The sequence below is a fragment of the Myxine glutinosa genome, chromosome 7 (assembly GCF_964187855.1).
Source record: "Myxine glutinosa chromosome 7, kmMyxGlut1.1, whole genome shotgun sequence".
Taxonomy (NCBI): domain Eukaryota; kingdom Metazoa; phylum Chordata; class Myxini; order Myxiniformes; family Myxinidae; genus Myxine; species Myxine glutinosa.
In genome coordinates this window covers 174,391,197-174,412,073 of record NC_136267.1, presented here as the reverse complement: position 1 = coordinate 174,412,073, position 20,877 = coordinate 174,391,197, and the positions used below count along the sequence as shown (strand labels likewise).

Below are 20,877 nucleotides of genomic sequence, written 5' to 3'. Positions count from 1 at the left end.
GTCCGGTCCATGGGGACAGATCAGCACTGACCGTAACTGTGCTACCCTGACAAATCCGGGCAACAGGGAAGAATGGGGATGATTTGGCCCCCAACTTGCAGTGGGGACGGTACAGCATACAACCACCACTAAGAGGCGTTCCCGATAGTTGTGCTTTGTGATGTGCTGTTTGAGATGTGAGGCTGTTGGTTTTGTAGCGTGTTTGTGTGTGTGTTGTTGGTTGTTATCTCCATTTGCGGGTTTCAGGAGGTCGAACGGAGTCCTCCCAGGCCCAAAAGTACCCACCTCCGCTTCAGTAAAGGATCACGGTTCATGGACCAAGCTGTTCAACTTTTTCAGAGTTTTGTTCCAAGGGCTCTTTTGAGGATCGTCACTGAACCCCGGATTGCCTCCAGTTGTAGTTCATTTGTGGTAATATTCCCGGGGATGGTTTTTTAAATCTTAGTGAGGTTCTTCTTCATCATTCCTGGTGCTTCAATAATCACTGGTACAATTTTGATGCTCTTCAGCTTTTTCTTTTTCTTTTTTTTTGTATACATAATCGAGGCTCGTGAAAGAACTAACATTTATCACACAAACAAATCAAACAGACAAACAAACAAAGTATATAAAAAGGGGAGCAGTAGACAAGATGGGGAGAGAAGGGGAAGCACATAAACACAACATTTGTGAGGGACATCGGGAATGTGTGGGAGGGAGAGGGCTTGGGGGGAGGCGGCGTGGGAAGGGGGGGGGGGGTGGTTGGGAGAAGTATAAACACAAGGACACCAAGGACTTCCAGGAAAGAAGTTGGTATTTCAAAAAAGAGGATTTGGGGTGAAATTAGCGGGGGTAGAAAAGATCAAGGTTTTGGATGGGGGAAGATAGGAGATGGTGGGGAACAGCTGTTTTAAAGACCTGGAGGGAGGAGTGGGATTGAAGGGAGTGGGGGAGTTTGTTCCAGAGGCAGGAGAAAAGAGGAAGGAAAGAGTGAAGGTGAGCAGAGAGTCTTGATTTTGGCAGTTTAACCATAAGAGGGTTGCAGGCAGATCTTGTGCGACCTTTAGGAATATTTGGGGGACAGAGCCCAGAAAGAGCTGGAGGAGCAAGGCCGGACAGGAGTCGGTAGAAGACAGAAAGACCACCAACCTGCCTGCAGTGAGTAAGTGAAATGCCTCGGAGGTAGCTTCATCACGGGAGATTCCAATGATTCTGAACGCTTTGGTTTCAACAGCGTGAAGACGAGCTAGGTGTGAGGCAGGAGCACCAGCCCAGAGGGGAGGACAGTATTCCATTGAGCTGCGAATGAAAGCCTTGTATGTGGTGAGGAGCTCAGGTGTGCCAAGGAAGGACTTCGCACTACGGAGGATGCCCAGTCGGCGACTGGCTTTGAACGCCAGATTTGAAATTTGGTTTTCCCAGGAAAGATCATGGCAGATAGTGAGACCCAAAAGCTTGATTGACAGAACTTCTTGGAGAGGATTATTCAGAAAGTGGAAGGGAGGGTTGTCCAGTCGGTCTTTTCGGAGAGACATCGTAAGAGAGTGAGATTTGTCAGGATTGAAAGACATGTTCCACTTGTTTGCCCAGTCAGTGATTTTGTCCAGGTCTGCAGAGAGTGAGGAGGCTGCAGACTGCCGATCTGAGGGATGAGGAATGGAGTGGCAGAGAGTGGAGTCATCAGCAAAGAGATAGAGAGGATTTTCAAGAGAGTCGGAGAGATCATTGATACAACAACAACAACATGCATTTTAAAGGCCATTTTCCTTACTAGAGCGGGGGTTAGCCTTGCGGTCCCCATGACAATCTTCTCCATTTTGCCCTATTTTCTGCATCTCTCCTTGTTAACCCCCTTGCCCGCATTTCTTCTTCCACCATCTTTAGCCAAGTCTTTCTCGGTCTTCCCCGTCCTCTACTTCCTTCCACATTCATTTCCATCACTCTTCTCAACCAGGCACTTTCATCCTTCCTCAACACATGACCAACCATCTCAACCTGTCCTCTTCACAGCATCAATCACAGGCCCTATTCCCATCATCTTTCGCAATTCATCATTTGTCTTCCTCTCTCTCAACGATACTCCGCACATCCATCGAACCATTCGCATTTCCACCCTTTCCAACCTTCGTTGCTGCTCTACGTTCATTACCCATGTCTCGCTCCCATAAATCAAAACACTTCACACACATGCAGCATACACCTTTCCCTTCAGCTTCAACGACACTCCCCTCATCATCAGCACGCCACTCAGTTCCCGAAACTTCTTCCATGCACATCTCACTCTAGCAACTGTTGCCGAGTCTGATCCACCTTCTCCATTCAGCATGTCTCCGAGGTAGCAAAATGTTTTCACACCTTCCAGCTTCACGCCGTCTCCAAGATCCAACTCAACATTTCCTCCATCTGCAGCTCCCTCTGTGCACACCTTACATTTGAATGTAGCTGCCACACTGGTTAATGACCCTCTCAGACCACTACATTTTTGATGAGCCCACTCAGCGCACATTGTACATTGAATGGAGTTCACTCCGACACCCCTCCTACACACAGCACAGGGCCACTTCCCAGTTCTTCCCACCTCACCACATGCTTTACCACTTGCCATCGCCTTCGTCTTTCCGATATTCACCATCAGACCTTTTGTCTCCATACATTCCTTCCACTTGTTCATCTTTTCCTTCAGTCCATCCATACTTTCTGCAATCAACACCAGATCATCTGCATACAACAACTCCCACGGTAAACCCTCCTTTACGTTCTGAGCCAGCACCTCCATCACAGCTACAAATAGTAGTGGACTTAGTACTGACCCCGATGCACTCCCACTCCATGTACCTCAAACTCAGCACTGTTCCCGTCCTTCGTCCTTACAGCTGTGCGCGCTCTTTTGTACATTGCCATCACTACTCTGATCAACCATTCCTCCACTCCTAACTTCCTCAATGCCCATGTCAATACTTTGCGTGGAACCCTATCGAATGCTTTCTCCAGATCAACAAACCCAAGAAACAACTTCTTCCTCTTCTCCATGTACTTCTCCTGCAACTGCCTCACAATGAAAAGCGCGTCTGTCGTTCCTCTTCCTGGCATAAATCCAAACTGCATTTCGTCGATCTTCACTTTCTTCCTTATCCTCCTCTCCAACACCCTTTCCAATACCTTCATTCTATGCTCAAATAACTTTATCGCTCGGTACGAGCCACACTCCAGAGGGTCACCTTTCCCCTTGCATAGAGGGACGAGGGTACTCAGTCATTGAGACCATTGAGACTCAGACCACGTCACATTGAGACGAGGGAGAGATCATTGATGAAGACCAGAAAAAGCACAGGGCCCAGAACACTGCCTTGGGGAACTCCAGCCTGAACAGGAAGAGGAGATGAGAGAAACCCATTCAGGGCCACACGTTGACTACGACTAGAGAGGGAAGTCCGCCAGCCATGCGTTGAGATTTCCATGGATACCAAAGGAGGAGTGTTTCGTGAGCAGAGCGGGGTGCCAGACCGTATCGAAGGCACGTGATACATCGAGGGAGACAGCTCTAATTTCCTGTTTGGCATTGAGGACCTCCATCCATTGTTGAGACAGCAGAAGCAGCATGTCCAGAGTAGAGTGACCTGGTCTGAAACCAAATTGATGATCAGAGATCAAGCCATTGGAGAAGAGGAAAGATTTCATATCCGAAGCAATGTTGGATTCCATGACTTTGCTGATAATTGGGAGAAGGCTGATTGGTCTGTAGTTACTAGGATCTGTTTTTGCACCTTTTTGTGTAAAGCGGTGATGTTGGCTGATTTCCAAGCAGATGGCAGTTGACCTTGAGCAAAAGAGAGGGTGAAGAGAACAGAGAGAGGGAGTGAAAGAGCGGAAGAACAGGATTTTAGGACCCGTGAGCTGATGCCGTCAGGTCCAGTTGCAGAATTAGAGTCGAGGGTTGACAGAAACTTTTCCACCTTGTCAGGAGGAAAGGACACAGAGTCCAGGAGCAGCTGGGTACGACTGGGTACGGTGGGTACAGAGAGGGATGGGTTTGGGACACAAGATTTAGAGGCAAACACAGAGTTGAGGCATTCAGCTTTTTCACGTGCGGAGTCAGCTGTGTAGCCGTTTGAGGTAAGGGAGGGGATGGAGGGGGAACAAACACCAGAAACAGATTTGACCAGACGCCACCAGGATTTGGAAGAGGGAGACAGATAAGAGAGTTCGGTCTTGAGAATGGAGAGATATTGTTTCCTGGCTCTCCTGAGGGTGGACACACACTTGTTTCGGGCTTTGTGAAAGGAAATGAGATTTCCTTCCGTTGGATTTGCTTTCCAGGAGACGAAGGCAAGTTGTTTCTGGGCAACAGCCTCACCACAAGATTCCGTGTACCATGGATGGGAGGAGGGGTATGACAACTGAAGATGAGATGGGATAAATCTGTGCATGAGAGAGAGCAATTTACTTTGGAAGAATTCCCAGGATGAGTTGATGTCAGACGTGGTAGAGATGGGAGACCAGTCCAGATGATTGATGGCTGCTTGAAGACCAAGCCAGTTGGCCTGAGTGAAATGCCAGACTCGTCGACGCTGAGGAGGCTCCCTGAGAATGGTCAGAGAGATGTCCACTTTAACAAGCACATGATCAGATGAGCCGATTGGAGCAGAAGAAGAGCAGCAGACATTTTCAGGGAAGTTAGTCATAACCAAGTCCAGAAGAGAAGATGCTCCGTTGACTGAGATCCAGGTCGGGAAATTGACAGATTGTATCAGTCCTAGTGAGTCGCAGAAGTCCTTTGCTGAGGAGCCATGGCTGGTGAGAGAGGTACCCACACCCAGCCAACTGGCATGGTGACAATTGAAATCACCACATACGAGGAAGAGAGAGTTGGGATGAGTAGATCGAAGTTGGTCCATATTATTAGACAGCGAGATGTAGATGGAGTCATCACTGTTTGGTGGACGGTACAACACACATATGAACAAGAGGTGGGAGCGAAGGGGCAGCCGTAGCCAGAGGTATTCCTGGGGTTGAGGTGGAGAGAGGGCAGTGCATGGCGAGTGAGAAAGAGAGTTTTTGATAAAGATAGCAACCCCAACTCCAGGACGAGGCTCAGGTCTATCATACCGGAGGAGGGAGTAACCCGGGAGAGATACTAAGGAATCAGAGACATCATGAAGGAGGAAAGTTTCTGTTAAGCAGATCACGTCTGGTTTGTCAGAAGCAACCTGTATGGAGAGATCAGTTAAGTTTGAACGAAGGCTCCGGATGTTTGAGGTCCATTCCGTTAATGAAGAGGAAGGGGGGGCATCGGATACAGAACAGGGGGGGGAGGGGTAGGGTAAGATGTGGAAGAGGTAGGGAGAGCTGTTGGAGGTGTGTCTGAGATTTCAGAATAGCTCGGAGAAAGGGAAGGATGGGGCGGACAAAAGGTTTGATGGTGATTGGGTGAGGCACAGTGAGGTGTTATTTGAGGAGGGGGAAGAGCAAGGAAGAAGGTTGGGGGAGATGGAGGTGAGAGTTGGAAGGGGGAAGAAGCAGGGAGGACGCTTTGAGGAGGAGGGGTGAGAGGGGGAAATGGAGAAGAAATGAGGGTGGGGAGATTTGCAGGGGAGGGGTGAGGGGGGAGTTTATGAGGGGAGGGGTTAGGGGGAGTCTTAGAGGGGAAGGGTGTGGGGGGAGTTTAGGAGGGAAGGGGCAAAGGGGGAAAGGGATAGGTGATGGGGAGGATTTGAAGGGGAGGGGAAAGGGGGAAGATTTGAAAGGGATGGGTGATGGGGAAGATTTGGAGGGGAGGGGTGATGGGGAGGATTTGGAGGGGAGGGGTGAGATTGGATTTTGGAAAGTGTACGATTAATGGGAAACAAACATTTATTGCAAAATGAGTTTCTTGTGACCTTCGAGTCAAAAATAAGTTTGAGGACGCTGGAGGGGGGGGGGGGGGGGGAGGGGGGTGGAGAGCAGGAGAGTTTAGGGAATGTATGAAAGAGGCACTGTAAGAGATGGAATTTTTTTTGGAATGAATAGATTTGGTGAGCAAGTCGAAAGCAACATTTTAAAGAAGAAGAAGAAAAAGGTGTTATAATACACGACAGAATACAGTACTTCAGGGGAAAGTTTAAACATTTTAAAGTTTAACAGTGAAAACTATCTGGGGAAATGTGGGTGAAACACGAAGAACGAAGAACCAACAAACGAATAAGAACAACGAATAAGAACAAAAAGGAAATATTTTTTTTGGTTTTTTTGTTTTTGAGTTGAGATTTTAAACAAAGACGTATGGGGTGAAAAGACTGGGAAAAAACAGAGAACGAAAGTAGTTGGAGCACAATAGATGGACCGCTGAGAGAAAAACAAAGCCTCAAGGTCGGACAAGGTACAAGGCCCCAAAAGACACGACACGAATTAACCGATGATATTTTATACAGGTATAAAAGATTAACACTGAGAATCTTCCTAGGGACACACTATACGTACACACACCATAAAATAAATAGTTTTGACGAAAATACAAATGGAAACAATTACTTAACTTCGATAGTGTGGAGAGCGTGGACAGCTTTGAAAAAACGGAAACCTCGCCGGCAAGACCGGAAGCCAAGCTTCCAATCTTCCAAGATCTCTTGACCTCATTTTTGAGGTCCTGGTATTTGGTTATTTTCTTTATTTCTACCTTGTTTAGGCCAAAATCGCTGGGTACTGATATCTCAATCATCAATGCTGTCTTTTCCTTTTTGTTCCTGAGTAAAATGTCCGGACGCAATGCTTTTTTTTTCTATGGTCACGCTCAATGGAATCATCAGGTCGTACGTGAGCACGATGTCCTCATTTTCAATGATTGCCCTTGGTTCGTGTTTCCATGAGTTTTCCGGTGCTGGGATGTTTGAATTTTTGCAGATGTGCCAATGAATCACTTTGCATACTTTGTTGTGCCGTTTGTGTGTAAAGTTGTTCCAATTATAGATTTTTGCATCCCGAGAGCAGGTGACTAGTACAGCAATACCCCGTTTTATGCCATTTCGACCTACGTCAAATCCGACTTTACGCCACTCTTCGAGAGTAAATTTCAGTTCAGCGAACGTCATTATGTGCGACTTTACGTCACTCCCTGAAAGATCTCGCGAGATCTTGGAGACGGCGGCAGGGATTTTCGAAGCTCCACACGGTCTCCACGTTTTTCGAAGTTAAGTCTGTTCACAATTGTATTTTGTCGAAACTGTATTTATCTTTCGGTGTGTTAAGTTATTGTGTGCAACTTTGGTTGTTTCTCGGTGTTTATCTTTCATAAATTGATCGTCTGTTTGCCGTGTCGTGTCTTGAGGCCTTGTACAGTGTGCACTGTACAACCTTGAGGCTTGGTTTTTCTCTCAGCGGTCCGTCTTTTGTGATCCAATAACTTTCGTTCTCTGTATTCCCAGTCTTTTCACCCATAGCCTACTTCCTTGTGTAAATCTCAACTCAACAAAAAAAAAAAAAAAAAAAAAAAAAAAAAACATTTTCCTTCTCTGTTCTCATTCGTTTATTCATTCTTATTCGTTCGTTCGTTCTTCGACCACGTGTTTCTCCCCCATTTCCCCAGATAGTTTTCACTCATTAACCTTCAATGTTTACATTTTCCCCTCAAGTTATGTATTCCGTCATATTTAAGAACACCTTTTTCTTCTTCTTCTTTAAAAGGCTGCTTTCGACTTGCTCACCAAATCAATTCATCCCAAAAAAAATATCCATCTCCTATAGTGCCTTTTTTCTACATTCCCTAAACTCTCCTGCACTCCATCCTCCATCCAGCGTCCTTAAACGTATTTTTAACTCGAAGGTCACAAGAAACTCATTTTGCAATAAATGTTCGTTTCCCATAAATCGTACACTTTCAAAAATCCAATCTCACCCCTCCCCTCAAAATCTTCCCCATAACCCCTCCCCTCCAAATCTTCCCCATCACCCCTCCCCTCCAAATCTTCCCCATCACCCATCCCTTTCAAATCTCCTCCCTTGCCCCCTCCCTCCTAAACTACCCCCTCACCCCTCCCCGCCAAGACGCCCCCTCGCCCCTCCCCTCCTAGACTCCTGCCTCACCCCTCCCCTCCAAATCTCCCCCATATCCCATCCCTTTCAAATCCCTCCCCTTGCCCCTTCCCTCCCAAACTCCCCCCTCACCCCTCCCCTTCAAATCTCCCCACCCTCATTGCTTCTCAATTTCCCCCCTCTCACTCCCCCTCCTCAAAGCGTCCTCCCCGCTTCTTCCCCCTTCAAACTCTCACCTCCATCTCCCCCAACCTTCTGCCTCGCTCTTCCCCCTCCTCAAATAACACCTCATTGTGGCTCACCCAATCACCATCAAACCTTTTGTCCGCCCCATCCTTCCCTTTCTCCGAGCTATTCTGAAATCTCTGACACACCTTCAACAGCTCTCCCTACCTCTTCCACCTCTTCCACATCTTACCCTACCCCTCCTCCCCCCTGTTCTGTATCTGATGCTCCCCCTTCCTCTTCATTAACGGTATGGACCTCAAACATCCGGGGCCTTCGTTCAAACTTAACTGATCTCTCCATACAGGTTGCTTCTGTCAAACCAGACGTGATCTGCTTAACAGAAACTTTCCTCCTTTATGATGTCTCTGATTCCATAGTATCTCTCCCGGGCTACTCCCTCCTCCGGTATGATAGACCTGAGCCTCGTCCTGGAGGCGGGGTTGCTATCTTTATCAAAAACTCTCTTCCTCACTCGCCCTGCACTGCACTCTCTCCACCTCACCCCCAGGAATACCTCTGGCTACGGCTTCCCCTTCGCTCCCACCTCTTGTTCATATGTGTGTTGTACCGTCCACCAAACAGTGATGACTCCATCTACATCTCGCTGTCTGATGATATGGACCAACTTCTATCTACTCATCCCAACTCTCTCTTCCTCATATGTGGTGATTTCAACTGTCATCATGCCAGTTGGCTGGGTGTGGGTACCTCTCTCACCAGCCATGGCTCCTCAGCAAAGGACTTCTGCGACTCACTGGGACTGACACAATCTGTCAATTTCCCGACCCGGATCTCAGTCAACGGAACATCTTCTCTTCTGGACTTGGTTATGACTAACTTCCCTGAAAATGTCTGCTGCTCTTCTTCTGCTCCGATCGGATCATCTGATCATGTCCTTGTTAAAGTGGACATCTCTCTGACCATCCTCAGGGAGCCTGCTCAGCGTCGACGAGTCTGGCATTTCACTCAGGCCAACTGGCACGGTCTTCAAGCAGCCATCAATCATCTGGACTGGTCTCCCATCTCTACCACCTCTGACATCAACTCATCCTGGGAATTCTTCCAAAGTAAATTGCTCTCTCTCATGCACAGATTTATCCCATCTCGTCTTCAGTTGTCATACCCTTCCTCCCGTCCATGGTACACGGAATCTTGTGGTGAGGTTGTTGCCCAGAAACAACTTGCCTTCGTCTCCTGGAAAGCAAATCCAACGGAAGGAAATCTCATTTCCTTTCACAAAGCCCGAAACAAGTGTGTGTCCACCCTCAGGAGAGCCAGGAAACAATATCTCTCCGTTCTCAAGACCGAACTCTCTTATCTGTCTCCCTCTTCCAAATCCTGGTGGCGTCTGGTCAAATCCGTTTCTGGTGTTTGTTCCCCCTCCATCCCCTCCCTTACCTCAAACGGCTACACAGCTGACTCCGCACGTGAAAAAGCTGAATGCCTCAACTCTGTGTTTGCCTCTAAATCTTGTGTCCCAAACCCATCCCTCTCTGTACCCACCATACCCAGTCGTACCCTGCTGCTCCTGGACTCCGTGTCCTTTCCTCCTGACAAGGTGGAAAAGTTTCTGTCAACCCTCGACTCTGATTCTGCAACTGGACCCGACGGCATCAGCCCACGGGTCCTAAAATCCTGCTCTGCTGCTCTATCTCACCCTCTCTCTGTTCTCTTCACCCTCTCTTTTGCTCAAGGTCAACTGCCATCTGCTTGGAAATCAGCCAACATCACCGCTTTGCACAAAAAAGGTACAAAAACAGATCCTAGCAACTACAGACCAATCAGCCTTCTCCCAATTATCAGCAAAGTCATGGAATCCATCATTGCTTCGGATATGAAATCTTTCCTCTTCTCCAATGGCTTGATCTCTGATCATCAATTTGGTTTCAGACCAGGTCACTCTACTCTGGACATGCTGCTTCTGCTGTCTCAACAATGGATGGAGGTCCTCAATGCCAAACAGGAAATTAGAGCTGTCTCCCTCGACATATCACGTGCCTTCGACACGGTCTGGCACCCCGCTCTGCTCACCAAACTCTCCTCCTTTGGTATCCATGGAAATCTCCACGCATGGCTGGCGGACTTCCTCTCTAGTCGTCGTCAACGTGTGGCCCTGAATGGGTTTCTCTCATCTCCTCTTCCTGTTCAGGCTGGAGTTCCCCAAGGCAGTGTTCTGGGCCCCGTGCTTTTTCTGGTCTTCATCAATGATCTCTCTGACTCTCTCGAAAATCCTCTCTATCTCTTTGCTGATGACTCCACTCTCTGCCGCTCCATTCCTCTTCCCTCAGATCGGCAGTCTGCTGCCTCCTCACTCTCTGAAGACCTGGACAAAATCACAGACTGGTCAAACAAGTGGAACATGTCTTTCAATCCTGACAAATCTCACACTCTTACTATGTCTCTCCGAAAAGATCGACTGGACAACCCTCCCATCTACTTTCTCAACAATCCTCTCCAAGAAGTTCTGTCGCTCAAGATTTTGGGTCTCACTATCTGCCATGATCTTTCTTGGGAAAACCACATTTCCAAGCTGGCCTCCAAAGCCAGTCGCCGACTGGGCATCCTCCGTCGTGCGAAGTCCTTCCTCGGCACACCTGAGCTCCTCACCACATACAAGGCTTTCATCCGCAGCTCAATGGAATACTGTTCTCCCCTATGGGCCGGTGCTCCTGCCTCACACCTAGCTCGGCTTCACGCTGTTGAAACCAAAGCTTTCAGAATTATTGGAATCTCCCGCGATGAAGCTATCTCTGAGGGCCTTTCACTCACTCACCGCAGGCAGGTAGGTGGTCTTTCTGTCTTCTACCGACTCCTCTCCGGCCTTGCACCCCCAGCTCTCTCTGTGCTCTGTCCCCCAAATATTCCTACAGGTCGCACAAGATCTGCCAGCAACCCTCTGATGGTTAAACTGCCGAAATCTCGGCTCTCTGCTCACCTTCACTCTTTCATTCCTCTTTTCTCCCGCCTCTGGAACAAACTCCCTCACTCCCTTCAATCCCACTCCTCCCTCCAGGTCTTTAAAACAGCTGTTCACCACCATCTCTTATCTTCCCCCATCCAAAACCTTGATCTTTTCTACCCCCGCTAATTCACCCCAGATCCACCTTGTTTGAAATTCCAACTTCTTTCCTGGAAGTCCTGGCAGTGTCCATATGTTTTATACCTCTCCCACCGCCCCCTTCCCACGCCCCCCCCCCCCCCCCCCCCAAAGCCCTCGCCCTCTCTCAGATCTCTCGATGTCTCCATGTCTCTCGGTCCCTGCTCTCAAATATTGTGTTTGTGTCCTTCCCCCTCTCTCCCCATCTTGTCTACCGCTCCCTATGTTATATGTTTTATGTGTCGGTTTGTCTTTCTGTGTGATTAATGTTCGCTCTTTCACGAGCCTCGACCTTGTATACAAAAAAAAAAAAAAAAAAAAAAAAAAAAAAAACTCCTACATCATAATAGGAGGACGTGAAAAAAATTAATTTTTCCTTAAACATATTGTTGCGGATCTCGAGCCCGTCGACATACTAAGGGGGGTTAAACCCTTCTCCCCCTCGAGCTTCGAGTCCACGAGGCCGCTACCCACTTTACACTCGTGGGGGCGGATTGCAGAGCAATTCCAGCCGCCAAACCCGCAGCGAGCACGTGGAAGGGTTTCCGGTCAAACACCCTGGTACTTTTGATACACGTGCCGCTGCGAGGATGGGGGCTGGACCTCACACGAGTCACACTGGTTTGATACGCCCATGCGGTTTGCGTGTCACGTAACTCGTGCCGTTAATTATTATTGACCCGACCGAGCGGTTTTATCTCGTACAATGTGAGGCCAATGGTGGAAAAGATGTGAACGGCCAAATGGAAGCAAAGAACACGGGTTTATTATAAATGTACAATGATCAGAGTAAAGAGACACAGGGTAGAAACTTAATCATCCTTAACTTGATTTCCCAGACAAGGGCCCTCTCACTCACACGGGGAAAAGGATGGAAGAGAAGAGAACGCGCTCAAGCGCGGTCGTTTGTGCAGTTCGCCCCGGACAGCTCGTTGGGCGTTCCCTCGAGGATGTTCGCGGCACGGACGTCGGCCTCCAGTCGTGCATGCACGGGAATCCACCCGGCGTGTCCCGATGTTAGCGAGGCAAACGTGCGCATGCAGGGAGCCTAGGAAGGAAGATGGTTAGAGTCTCGGGCCCCGGGAGAGATCGTCCTGCGAGAGCGCTTATAACAGGGGCAGCTCAGAGCAGGGGCAGAACGCAGACTACAGAGAGAGCGATGAGAGCTTCTTTCGTTCGGGGGCAGGGAGAGTTCGTGCTTCGACCTCGAGAGCTCAGAGACAGAGAGAGAGAGAGATGGTTCAGGGGCCCGGGGCAGGGTTTTCTACCCCCCCCCCCCCCCCCAGAGTCCCACCAGAATGTTCCAAGCACCTCCCCTGGCCGCCGTTGCTGGCCACTCCCCTTTAGCTCCCATTGGCTGCTTGCCGCTTACCGGCCACTCCCCTTTAGCTCCTCCCTCGGGCCTCCCAGACTTGTTCCAGGCCCTAGCACATGGCATTCCAGCCCAATGAGGCCTACACTTACTTGCCTGCATCAACGCATACTAACACAGGAAAGGAGACTATACTTAATATTCAATAAGAAATAACTGAACTAAGCGAGGCTTCATGTTGTGGTGCAACTAACTAAGAGGGGGGTTTGCCTTTATTCTCAAAACCGCAACAATATATTTAAAATAAATAAAATAGTACATAAAAATGAACAATAAAAGAAGCTAAAAAAACAAGTTAAAATACAATAAAAAGCACATTAAAAATATTTTTAAAATGTACGTACAGTATACGTACACGTAGCTGCTGGTTCTCATTCAAAACAAAGGCGACGCCATATGCATTTTGTCTTGTGCTGCGGTCGCGTGCTTGCTTTGCATTTCGCTGTTATTTTTGTGATTATTCCTTTACTGTGTCTGTGTTAGCCATGGGTCCTAAGAAGGATAGTGCTAGTGTTTCCAAGCGCAATGTGGTTACGATGGAAGATAAGTTAAATCTGATTAAAAGGTATGAAAAAGGTGAAAAAGTGTCGGTGATAGCGCATGCCTTAGGGCTGCCACGGTCGATGGTATCGACCATCATTCATGATAGGGAACGTATTCTCGCATACGTCACTGAAAAAGCGCCGTCGGCGAAGACTTCTGTCATGAATGTGAAGAGGGGTCAGATTTTCGACGAGCTGGAGAGACTCCTTTCGTTGTGGATCGAACACCAGACCCATGAACGCATACCAACGAGCCAGCTGCTGATAAAGGAGAAGGCGAAGTCTTTGTTCCAGGATCTTCTGAAGAAGTACCCGGAGGATAAGGACACAACCTTCGTTGCAAGCTCTGGATGGTTTGCACACATTTAAACGGCGCTTCAGCTTGCACATCGTCAAGATTCATGGCGAAGTCGCAGCTGCTGACACCGTAGCCGCCGAGGAATTTCCTGCCACATTGAAGAAGATCATTGAGGATGAGGGATTCTTGCCCGAGCAGATGTTCAACGTCGACGAAACGGGCCTTTTTTTGGAAGAGGATGCCCGACAGATCCTTTATCTCGAAGGAGGAGAAGACCATGCCAGGCTACAAAGTCGCGAAGGAGCGGCTAACGCTAATGCTTGGGGGGTAATTGCACCGGCGACTTCAAGCTGAAGCCGCTCTTGGTGTATTATGCGTCGAACCCCCGGGCACTTAAGAACATCCCGAAGGCGTCTCTTCCCGTCATTTCGATGAATAATATAAAGGCATGGGTAAACGTCATAATTTTTGAAGAATGGTTCATCAATCATTTCATCCTGGCTGTCAAGAGCTATTTGTTGAGAAGAAAAAAATTCAATTTAAATTGCTGCTGATTTTGGACAATGCACCTGGCCATCCCACTAACTTCGGTGATTTCGACCCCAATGTGAAGGTGGTGTACTTGCCACCCAACACCACATAGCTCATCCAGCCTATGGACCAGGGTGTGATAGCGCTTTTTAAGCGCTACTATCTCCGCCGCACTCTTCGTCAGGCTGTCGATGCAACATCGGAGGAGGAAGGCATCAACATCTGGCAGTTTTGGAAAAACTATAACATCTACCAGGCAACATCAATGCTGCATGGTTGTAGGTTACGCAGTCGGCGATGAATGGGGTGTGGAAGCGTTTGTGCCCCCACCTTGTTAATGATTTCACGGGGTTTGATGCGCCAGTCAAGGCTGTGTCTAAAAACTTGGTTTCCCTCAGTGCTGACCTGGAGATGGAGTTGGAGGAGGAGGATTTCGACGGTTTGATCGAGGCAGACAAGCAGCCTTTAACTAATGAGGACATAATGGCGTTGAAGGAAGAGCGCCGCGAAGAGGATGAGCTTCCAGAACCAGAGCCAAGGAAATTCACCGTAGCCGAAATGCAGAAAGGTTTTTATCACCTGCTCCAAGTGTCTTGCAATATTTGAGGCACAAGACCCAAACGCCGAGCGTTTCGCAAAAACGATGAATGGCACCAGCGACCTTTTTCTCCCGTATAGGACCATCTTAACTGAGAAGAAGAAGCACACAATTCAAGGGACTTTGGATCAGTTCCTACTTAATGTCGAGAAACGCAAGGCCTCTACTAGTTTTGATGAGTCGCCGAAGAAGCCCCGCATATAGTGTTCATTACTCTTTAAAAAATATGGCTAAAATGTGTTTTTTGTGTTCAGAAGAGACACCAAGTTTAAGGTGAATGACATAATTTTATTTATTATTCTTTACAAATTCATTTATTAATTGTGTTCATTACTCATTAAAAAATATGACTAAAATGTGTTTTTAGTGTTCTTTAAGGTTTAGCGATAGTTATATACTTTCGCGAGTTTTTTTACTCTAGTTTTACAGTGTTTGTCTTCATTTTAAGGCATTTTTTAAGGCATTACGCCCGGTTTACGTCAAAAACCGAGTTACATCACGGCTTATGGAACCAATTAATGACGTAGGCCGGGGTATTGCTGTGCTTTCTGATGTCTTGCAGAATCTATACTTGTCTGTCTGGCTCAGTTTCGCCATCTTTTCAAATCCATTGGTGCAGTGTCCTTGATCTTGGGCATTTATTATGATTCGTTCTCCGTCCCAGTTGAGCTGACCTATTCTTAGCCATTCCAGTGAGCCTTCTTTGTCTATCCCCAAGCTGTCCAATTCTTTTTTGTATTACACTCCTGCTCTTTGTTCAATCTCCCAGTTGTTGGTGTATGTTTCTTGATATTTATTTTTATATATTTATTTTGTCTTTTTTGCATTTGTTTGGGCTGCATTTGTTGTTGCTTCAATTTCCTGTGCGGCATCTTCCATCTTCGTGTGCGTGTGTGCGTGCATGCATGTGCGTGTGTGCGTGCAAGAGAAAAGTCACAATGGTGTTCAATTCTAAAACAAACACAATATATATTCCCTTCCCACTGATGCGGGCGTAAGGGGCACCAAATTTAGCTGCACAATATACCACGGAGATAACTACATGAGAGTTCCCCTATGTGTATTGGTATGTCCTTCCCCGCAGTCTTTGAAAACCGTCGCAATACGTAAAGCCAAAGGTCGGCAACATATGTAAATGGGGAGTGAAATGTGCAATGGTTTTTCAGGCTTATCAAGAGTTCCTCTTTGTCAATCCATCTGTCAGTCTGTCTGTGTCTAACATTCAATAGTGTTGTTTCAAATCACTTTAGAAATGCATTAACATATGTGTATCAATTAAATGACCATTTTCATGGAAACGAAACTACTAGAAATATTTAACATGAATTTTCTTTTCTGCTGCATTCCAGTTGGTGAAGTCAATTCAGAAATAGTGAAGGACGACAGAGCCAACAAAGTTTAACAATAGGAAAAGATTGGTCAAAACGCGAAATAGTAGATAAAAAAAAAATACAACTGAAGCCAGACTGAACAGTTTGTTTTGTGTCCCACTGATGGGCTGGATCTGGATTTGGACTTGAAGCAATATATAATCGGCTTGTTCTCGTCACCTAACCACCTAATCCACCAAGTTTAGTCATAACTCGTCCATAACTTTTTTTAATATCATGTTATATATCGGTTTTCGCACGATCTCTCAATGGTGAAGAATCACTTAAAAGTTAAATAACTCTCGTATCTGAATCAATATTTCGATCTTCACCAAAATCGAATTGATCTTCACCAAAATCGAATCGAATCGTCCTTGCCAGACACCAAACCTCTCCACCAACAACACAACAACATGCATTTTAAGGCCATTTTCCCGGCTAGAGCGGGGTTAGCCTTGCGGTCCCCATGACAATCTTCTCCATTTTGCCCTATTTTCTGTATCTCCCCTTGTTAACCCCCTTGTCCGCATTTCTTCTTCCACCATCTTTAGCCAAGTCTTTCTCGGTCTTCCCCGTCTTCTACTTCCTTCCACATTCATTTCTATCACTCTTCTCAACCAGTCACTTTCATCCTTCCTCAACACATGACCAAACCATCTCAACCTGTTCCTCTTCACAGCATCAATCACAGGCTCTATTCCCATCATCTTTCGCAATTCATCATTTGTCTTCCTCTCTCTCAACGATACTCCGCACATCCACCGAACCATTCGCACTTCCACCCTTTCCAGCCTTCGTTGCTGCTCGACATTCATTACCCATGTCTCACTCCCATAAATCACAATACTTCTCACACATACAGCAAACACCTTTCCCTTCAGCTTCAATGACACTCGCCTCCTCATCAGCACGCCACTCACTTCCTGAAACTTCTTCCATGCACATCTCACTCGAGCAACCGTTGCCGAGTCTGATCCACCTTCTCCATTCAGCATGTCTCCGAGGTAGCAAAATGTTTTCACACCTTCCAGCTTCACGCCATCTCCAAGATCCACCTCAACATTTCCTACATCTGCAGCTCCCTCTGTGCACACCTTACATTTGAATGTAGCTTCCACATTGGTTAATGACCCTCTCAGACCACTACATTTTTGATGAACCCAATCAGCGCACATTGTACATTGAATGGAGTTCACTCCGACACCCTTGCTGCACACAGCACAGGGCCACTTCCCAGTTCTTTCCACCTCACCACATGCTTTACCACTTGCCATAACCTTCATCTTTCCGATATTCACCTTCAGACCTTTCGTCTCCATACATTCCTTCCACTTGTTCATCTTTTCCTTCAGTCCATCCATACTTTCCGCAATCAACACCAGATCATCTGCATACAACAACTCCCACGGTAAACCCTCCTTTACGTTCTGAGCCAGCACCTCCATCACAGCGACAAATAGTAGTGGACTTAGTACCGACCCCTGATGCACTCCCACCTTCACCTCAAACTCACCACTGTTCCCGTCCTTCGTCCTTACAGATGTGCGCGCTCTTCTGTACATTGCCATCACAACCATTCCTCCACTCCTAACTTCCTCAATGCCCATGTCAATACTTCGCGTGGAACCCTATCGAATGCTTTCTCCAGATCAACAAACCCAAGAAACAACTTCTTCCACTTCTCCATGTACTTCTCCTGCAACTGCCTCACAATAAAAAGCACGTCTGTCGTTCCTCGTCCTGCAATAATCAAAACTGCATTTCGTCGATCTTCACCTTCTTCCTTATCCTCCTCTCCAACACCCTTTCCAATACCTTCATTCCATGCTCCAATAACTTTATCGCTCGGTACGAGCCACACTCCAGAGGGTCACCTTTCCCCTTGTATAGAGGGACGAGGGTACTCAGTTCCCAATCCACTGGAATGCGGCCTTCTTTCACCACCAGATTACAGATCTCTGTCATTCTCTTCACACCCCAACTTCCTGCTGCCTTCAACATATCTCCCACAACTCCCGTCGGCCCTCCCGCTTTTCTACTCTTCATTGCTTTTTTCGCTTCAAAACCCCCTCGCGGCAAAAAACCCCCTCGCGTCCCCCCCTCACGTCAAAACCCCCTCGCGGCGCGGCTCGCGGAAAGGCGGCAAAAAGGGTTGGCGTCAGGAAGGGCATCCGGCCGTAAAACATTGCTTCAAAAAGGGGACCGAAAAACAACAACAACCACAGTTCCCGAAAAAGGCCAACCCCCGCTTGCGGGGAAAAAATGGCCTCTAAAGGTGGTTATTGCTTTTTTCGCTTCCTCAACTTCCTTCTCAGTAATCTTCTCTGCCGGTCCTAAAACTGGGTTACTCTCTATGTTGCCATCCCATTCATTCTCTGTATTCAACAGCATTTCCATATATCTTTTCCATCTTCCTTTAGTTCCATCTGGGTCCACAACGATTTGTCCCACTTCATCCTTCAAGCAACTCACCCCCATCACATCACACCTCTTCCGCTCTGCTTTGCAATCCTGAATACCGCTCTCTGACCCTCTTCCGAATCCAAGCGTTCTCCGAACATATCTTTTCCATCTTCCTTTAGTTCCATCTGGGTCCACAACGATTTGTCCCACTTCATCCTTCAAGCAACTCACCCCCATCACATCACACCTCTTCCGCTCTGCTTTGCAATCCTGAATACCGCTCTCTGACCCTCTTCCGAATCCAAGCGTTCTCCGAACATTTTCCTACATGCCTCCTGCGCCTTTGCTATCTCTTTCTTTGCAGCCTTCTTGGCTGCCTTATAACTTTCATGCTCTGCTTTTTCTGCTCCCGTACCCTTCGCCTTCTGCCACTCCTTGAACTTCTTCCTCTTCTTGTCAATGCTCTTTCCAACTTCATCATCCCACCACCATGTTTCCGAGTGCCTCGGTGGTCCTTTTGTCCATCCACATACCTCACCAACTGCTCCCAACAGACTATCTTTCATTGACATTCAACCACTTTCAAGCTCAACCACATCATCCGCTACCCTACTCAGCCTCGCTTTTAATGCCTCCCTTACTGTCACCTCTTTCAACCTCCACACCTTCATTCTCGGTTGGTACTTCACCCACCGAGCTCTCCTCGCACCTTTCACCCTTATGTCGCAGACAACCAAGTGGTGCTGTGAAACAGCCTCCTCCCCTGGGATCACCTTTGTGTCCCGGAGGTCCAAATCTGTCCATAACTTTTTGAGATATCCTGCTATATCGCTTTTCGCCCTATCACCCAATGGTGAAGAATCACATAAAAAATTCTACGAGCCGGATCCGAATCCGGATCTTCACCAAAATCTAATCATTTTGTCCTTGTCACATAAGCTACAACTCACAACTGTCATCATGCCAGCTGGCTGGGTGTGGGTTCATCTCTCACCAGCCAAGGCACCTCAGGAAAGGACTTCTGCGACTCATTGGGACTGACACAATCTGTCAATTTCCCGACCCGGATCTCAGTCAATGGAGTATCTTCTCTTCTGGACTTTGTTATGACTAACTTCCCTGCAAATGTCTGCTGCTCTTCTTCTGCTCCAATCGGTTCTTCTGATCATGTGCTTGTTAAAGTGGACATCTCTCTGGCCATTTTCAGAGAGCCTCCTCAGCGCCGACAAGTCTGGCATTTCACTCAGGCTGACTGGCACGGTCTGCAAGCAGCCATCAATCATCTGGACTGGTCTCCCATCTCTACTGCCTCTGACATAAATTCTTCCTGGGAATTCTTCCAAAGCAAACTGCTCTCTCTCATGCACAGATTTATCCCATCTCCGCTTCAGTTGTCTTACCCTTCCTCCTGTCCATGGTACACTGAATCTTGTGGTGAGGCAGTTGCCCTGAAACAACTTGCTTTTGCCTCTTGGAAGGCAAATCCAACTGAAGGCAATCTCAGTTCCTTCCACCAAGCTCGAAACAAGTGTGTGTCTACCCTCAGGAGTGCCAGGAAGCACTATCTCTCCACACTCAAGTTTGAACTCTCAAACCTGTCTCCTTCCTCCAAATCCTGGTGGCGTCTGGTCAAATCCGTTTCTGGTGTTTGTTCCCCCTCCATCCCCTCCTTTACCTCAAATGGCTACACAGTTGACACAGCACGTGACAAAGCCGAATGCTTCAACTCTGTGTTTGCCTCAAAATCTTGTGTCCCAAGCCCATCTCTCTCTGTTCCCACCTTTCCCAGTCGAACCCAACTGCTCCTGGACTCTGTGTCCTTCTCTCCTGACAAGATGGAGAAGTTTTTGTCAAACCTCGACTCTCATTCTGCAACTGGACCAGACGGCATCAGCCCACGGGTCCTAAAATCCTGCTCTGCCGCTCTACCTCAACCTCTCTCTGTTCTTTTCACCCTCTCCTTTGCTCAAGGTCATCTGCCAGCATCTTGGAAATCAGAAAACATTTCCGCTTTACACAAAAAATGTGCAAAAACAGATCCTTGCAATTACAGACCAATCAGCCTGCTCCCAATTATCAGCAAAGTCAAGGAATCAATCATTGCTTCGGATATCAAATCCTTCCTCTTCTCCAATGGCTTGATCTCTGATCAACAATTTGGATTCAGACCAGGTCATTCTACTCTGGACATGTTGCTTCTGCTGTCTCAACAATGGATGGAGGTCCTCAATGCCAAACAGGAAATCAGAGCTGTCTCACTTGACATATCACGTGCCTTCGATACGGTCTGGCACCCAGCTCTGCTCACCAAACTCTCCTCCTATGGTATCCATGGTAATCTCCACTCATGGCTTGCGGACTTCCTCTCTGGTCGTAGGCAACGTGTGGCCCTGAAGGGATTTCTCTCATCTCCCCTTCCTGTTCTGGCTGGGGTTCCCCAAGGTAGTGTTCTGGG

General features: G+C 47.6%; 1 protein-coding gene across 3 annotated transcripts in view; it reads right to left on the bottom strand.

Moving 5' to 3' along the window:
- LOC137431847 (uncharacterized) overlaps window positions 1-20,877 on the bottom strand; it is a 113,079-nt gene that overhangs the window by 82,661 nt on the left and 9,541 nt on the right. The window contains exon 1 of one of the 3 annotated variants that reach the window (XM_078782571.1): window positions 12,168-12,356. The exons of the other annotated variants lie outside the window; for them this stretch is intronic. The gene's annotated coding sequence lies outside the window, so the exon portion shown is untranslated. Of the gene's footprint in view, window positions 1-12,167; window positions 12,357-20,877 lie in introns of those variants that run through there. 3 annotated transcript variants of the gene reach the window in all.